The sequence below is a fragment of the Eumetopias jubatus genome, unplaced genomic scaffold (assembly GCF_037043125.1).
Source record: "Eumetopias jubatus isolate StellerSeaLion01/CBP00866 unplaced genomic scaffold, mEumJub1_p1.0 scaffold_8, whole genome shotgun sequence".
Lineage (NCBI taxonomy): Eukaryota > Metazoa > Chordata > Mammalia > Carnivora > Otariidae > Eumetopias > Eumetopias jubatus.
The window spans coordinates 129,304,491-129,310,490 of NW_028274814.1; positions in this window are offsets into that span (position 1 = coordinate 129,304,491).

Genomic DNA, 6,000 nt, shown 5'->3' on the forward strand with positions numbered 1-6,000 from the left:
CTCCTGACTTAGAGGCTAAGACCCTTTCCACTGCAGGATCTGGCTCCCGGAACTATCACTCTGTTAGAATCACTGCCTCCTCCTGAGTGATCTGTTCCGACTGCCCAGCAGCTCCCAGGAGTGGGACTGCCTTGAAGGGCACCCTAGGCCCTTCCCTTGCTCCTTTCCTCCCTCACTTTAGACACATTAGTGATGAGGCTGGAGATAATCGAAATGCTGACTCTGAGGGCTGCACAATTAATTATAGGCTGGTACCGTTGACACCTTCGCCTGCAGGAGGACTCTTAGCACATGGAGGTCCTGTCTCTCTTGATTAAAGGTGATCCCTTTAAAAAAATGATTAGGACTCTCACAACATCCCATAAAAGGGAGATCTGTCCACTTAGGCTAATTTGGCATTACACTAACAACCGGAGGAAAGATGGGCAAGATGTCAAAGCCAACAGATGCAAATTGTGGAAATGAGTGCATGAGATACATAACCGCACTGGGCCTCTCATTGTCCTTCTTACAGCAACAAAATAATAATACGAGATCACAACAAAACTGAAGAAACAGCGAACCTAGATAAACTTCACTGAGACGTTTGGAATGCCAGAAATGAAGTACTCTTCTTCTATTATCTCATTTTTTCCTCCAATAAGCCTCTAAGGAGGGTGACACTACTCTCCATAATCCCTACTGCATGGGGGGGGGGAGGTGTAGCCCAGAGAGGTGTCTAATTTGTAAAATGGGTCAGTAAAGGACGCTTATGCTCAAAAGGGGGGTATGGAAGGGTCTTAATTCCTGTTTGGCAGTCATGTGATGGTGCTGGTTTCATGTCTGAGTCCAGGAAGGAAGCCGGCATTCCCTTCCCACCCCCCAACATTAAAAGGAAGGGGTATTTGACAGCTGGTATCTAGGGGTGCCCTTCGTGTTCTATCCAGACAGCCCATGTTTGCTCCCTTCCCTTAGCCAGTGTCTGCTCATGGCTTAGAAACTGGAGGTAGTTGGAGTTCTTGAGGGTTGTTGGCGTAAATCCACCCAAAATTCCCCTCTTTTCCCTGCCTGGGTTCTGACCCAATTGAGAGAGAAAAAGGAAGCCAGTGGATGGCCAGCAAAGCATTACCCCTGGTAAAGCTAGAAGCAGTATGTGGCTTGGATGAGTTTCGCATGGGCTTCCTGATGCTAGACTTCAGGACGAGATGGATTTCTCCCCTACAGACGCGGTCAGGGTGGGGGAAGGTCCCACCAACAGGAGAGAGGACTTCACAGATAAACTGACCACGTGGTTGAGAGCAGGTCAGTCCCTAAGAGAAAGCGGTGGGAACAGGCTGATGTTCGCACACCTGGTTTGTGTTCTCAAACTCGCTGCAAACACTGCCCCCAGCACCTGGGGGATGGGGGGACAGTGAGTGAGGCATGCCAGAGGAGGGGGTCACACTAGGGGATAGGAATTCATGTGCAAGGAAGCTTTGGGTTATAGGAATAAGACGCCTTCTCCAATAATTGTCAAGTAGAAAAGGATGAGTCGGGAATGGCTGTGTGTGTGTGTGTGTGTGTGTGTGTGTGTGTGTGTTGCACATAGGTATGTGTGCATGTGTACCTACATCAGTTGTCATTGGCTAATCCTGACACTATCCAAGCAGTCCTTCCACTAATATTTTTCTTTGAGAGCATACAGAAATTGAAACATCATCACAAAAATTATCATCAAAGGACAGAAACTCTTAAAACTACACATGTACGGGTCAGTCATCTGGAAGACAAAGACTTTGCAGTGTATTGGAAAAAACATTCTCTCTTTCCTTTTTTCAAGATGTAGCCCCAGCCTCCATTCAGTTGAGCTAATATCTCCATAAGCCTGCTCATGCTGATATCTCCAAGAGTTTGACTGAAGCCTTTTTATTCCAGCCGAGGTCCTTTGGAAAAACCAGTGGACTCCATAAGATTCACCAGGGGTGTGAGCACTGAGTGATGTACAGAATTGTTGAATCAATATGTTATATATCTGAAATTAATATAGCATTGTGTGTCAATTATACTTCAATAATAAACAATAGAAGAATCAACAGGGGTGTGGAAAAGTAGGTAAACCACAGTGGAATAGATTGGGTTATAGTGAGGGTGATAGGAAGGGCAAGAGGCAAACTATGGTCCCCCCTCTCCCCTGTCATCCCACACCCCCAGAAAGAAGGCTGTTTTGTCCCTTTTCTTCCTTGGAATGAGAAAGAATAACAAAATATACCCTATAGCACTTCCAGCATCTTCAGACAGCTTCTTAGGAGGAGGGAGTTCAGCTGAAAGACTCATTCATTTCAATTAAGTAAAAAGAAAAAAAAAAAACATAGTAATGCAATGTTAGCCTCGTGGTAAAGTCAACATTTCTGGAAATGGGGAAAGGGCTACTCCTCAAAGAAATACGATCTCCCTCTCGACTTAGCTTCTAAGAAGCATGTATCGAACAGGCAAACCAGAAAACAAAGTTCTGCCTTTCTCAGTGAGCTGGAGGGGAGAAGGATGATAAAAACATGAGCCTATGTGTCTGGGGTTTTATTCACATTTCCTTCCATCGCTGCATGGTGAGTGGAGAAGGTACCAGCTTGGCAGTGAGGGAGAACGAAGTTTGAGTCCTGGCTCCCCTCACAAATCTGTTACTTGGCAATCAGTGCTCGAAATCTGAAACTCTCTTTCCTCGTTGATGGGGTAAATGTGATGGTAATGGTAGGTTTTAAATCAGGCTTCTAAAACAAAAATAAAAATGAAATGAACAAAGACCCTGGAGATCAAGTGGTTGAACAAAAAAAAAAAAGAGAGAGAGAGAGAAAGAGAGAAAGAAACCTTGCTTTCTTTGGTCAAATATTTATGATGCCTTGCATTGGATTTTGTTATGAGAGGATTGTTGAGAAGAACATTACAATGTTAATGTATTCATTCGTCGATTGACAGTTATTGATTGCGCACCTACTGTTTATTTGGCAGAATGGACGACTATGGCACAATTTCACTTCTGTGAGCAGTTCAGGCTTTCCTCAGTCTCGTTTTACTCCAAAGGACAGCTCCCTGTTTGTCAAAGGCACAGTCTCGAGCTGTGAACTTGGCAGGGGGTGGAGGGCAGTGATAGTAGTGTGGAATTTGGGGATGGAAAATCAACTTTTTTTTTGTATTCAGGTACCTTTCCATTTGGGGATTTTTTTAGTTTCAAATGTGAGGGATTTACGGTGCTCTTTTGTTTTGTTTTGTCTTAGACTTTTCTCTTTCTCTCTTATCTGGATTTTTCTTTTTTCTTTCCCATGTGGCTGGCTTAATGAGGCAGGTCAGAGAATAGCTCTTTTGGGGAGAAGACTTCATCCTGAGGGAGCCAGGCAGGAATGAGAGTGTGGTTCTTAGAAAAGGAAGCTTTGTTCAGGCCATTTACACCTGCCCTCTGGCCTGGGATAGAGGTACCAATGGACTCACCTTGAAACTAAGATGGAGACCTGAAGACCTCAATGAGAAAATTTCCTGGGGCTCCTGATCTTGTCGGGAACAGGGTTCATAGGTGCATCAAGTTCTGTCTGGCTTCAGAACTTATGAAGGATGGGAAGAGGATTAAGAGGCCCAGAAGTAAAAAAGAGAAGCCTGGATAGAAGGCAAAGAATGAGAGAATGTTTTAGCTAAGAGGAAACCCAGAAATAATTTAGTCCAGCAACTTCTACTCTTTTTCCTGTTTCGCCCACCATTTTAGTGGGTGAAGAGTGGGGGGCTCAAAGTCCATGAAGATGAATTCATTTGGCACAAGTTAGTGACCGCCCAGTTTGAGAAACCACGTTCCTTGAATTGTTCCTAAATGTTCTCTCCATGGACTGACTGCGGGGTATTTCCCATGGAGACTTTCTCAGAGATTCCACTGGGTGTCCCTCAGGCTAAGCCCTTCCATTAAATTGGTTTCTTCCCAAGATAAGATTGTGGAGAACAGGATAATTATTGACGAGATCGTGAAGGAGCAGAATCAAAGCTGATTGCTAAGTTGGGTGAGTGGAGGGGCCGCCATTAGACGCAGAATGGAAGGAGGAGAAGAGTTTCAGACATGTTGAGTTGAAGTCCTAGTGGTTGGCTGAGTTGCAGGGTTTCACGGGAATCAAGAGGTGGAACCATCTCAAGGGCTCTCCTCTTATCTATAGCCTTTCAAAATCTGAATCAAATCAAAATCTGAAAATCTGAAGAACCCACCCAAAGCTTCCCACTCTGGGAAGTGAGCCCTAATTTCCCACCCTCTCCAGCTTCTCCTATGTGCACCAGCACACGTTGTTTGTGCCTTTTATAAAGCTCTCCTCCATCCAATAGCTTGAGAGTTGTCTTCACGAATGTCCCAGAAAGCATAGCCACCACCAAGAGGCCATATGGTGTAGGAACACAGCCTCTTGGTCCAAACTACTTGGATTCAACCAGAGCCCTACCAATGTTTTTGACTTTGGGTGGCTTACTGAACCTCTTCAGTGACTTGGTTTCCCCTTTTGTAAAGTGGAGATGAAAATAGGTTATTTGCCCAATAGGACAGTTGCGATGTTTAAATGAATGAATAAGCATCAAGTGTCTTCGAACAGACTTGGACGTGGCACATGTGGGCAGGTTGGGGGGTGGGGAGGGGGGCTGCCTTCCTTTTCTTACTTCTTACAATAAATCTCTTGGTTCTCTAACCCCTTATCCATCTGCTGGGCCCCATGTAGCACCTCTTCAAGGAGGAAGTTCCTTCACTCAAAATCTTCTCTTTTTTTCCTTTGGCACAGCAAGGATCCTGTGCCCTCAACCAGGATTTTCTGGAGGCTGTTTGATGTTTGAAATTCTAAACCCTTTCAGGAAAAAAATTCTGTTTGAGAAAAAAAAAAAAAAGCTATCTGATAAAGACCCGGGGGTGGCCATGGGGCAAAATACCCTCTTCGCTGACCTGGGAGAGACCTCTGGGGAATTCCCTGAGCCTCTCCGTGCCCGTGCCCAAGTCGCAGTAACTTCAAATTCGCTTGGAAAACAATGGTCGAAAAGTCTCCCTACCTCCTTCCATTCCCTCCCTCCCTCTCTCTCTCTTTTTTAAATCCTTCCCTGCCAGTTCTGACTGAGTTGAGGCTAAAACAGAAATGGTTTTGAACTATAAGTGGCATGTCCGTAGCTGCAAATTCGACAGTAATACACTTGTTAAATTGAGGGAGAGGTGCGAGCCAGCAGCTTAGAATAGATTTTATTTTCACTCTCATCTGCTGCCAGGTACACCGCTCACCTGTCTCCCGTGCTTTATTTCCTTTGGGATCCACTCCGTCTGCATTTGCTTTTCCAGCCCAGAAGCTGACTTTCTTAAACCCTCTGTGGCTCCAGGGTGGTTCCTGCAGCATCCTTGGTCCTGCTGTGGTTGATCAGGAGCCAGCTGGCTAGCTTCCCTCTGGGGCTGGTGTCTGAAGGTGGAAATTTTGTGTCATTCTGGATGTGGAAGAGGTAGGGTGGGAGCACTGGACCTCACTGCGGTTTGGGGTCCTACTGGATTTGAATGTTGGCCCTGCTGCCTTGAGTTGAGTGACATAGTCTCTCGTGGCCTTGGTCTTTTTCTGTAATGGGATGTTATAACCTACCTCGCCAGACTGTTAGGATTAGGAGAGTCAAAGCACTTAAACATCCGGTTCATTGCCTGGCACCGAGGATGCTCTCCGTAATAGTCTCCGGAAAGGTTTCCCGGGTCCTTACCAGCAAACAACCTTGCAGAGAATATGGGTGGGTTGCTGCTAGCTAGTATAGTACTTTGTGCAAATTATAAAAGGGTGGAATCTCCAAGTGGCCTGTTGTATCCCTGGTTTGGCCCCTGGTTTAAAGAGATGCACAGGCTGGGTCTCAGGCCCCACCTGTCCCTGCAGCTAGATTCCTGTGTGCAGTGCACAACTCCAACAGTTGTGCCCGGTGACTCTTAAGATGTATCCGCATTGTGGCCTGATCATAGTTTAGCAGCATCGATCTCAGGACAACACAAACAAGTCCAGACTCACATGGCATTGAAAG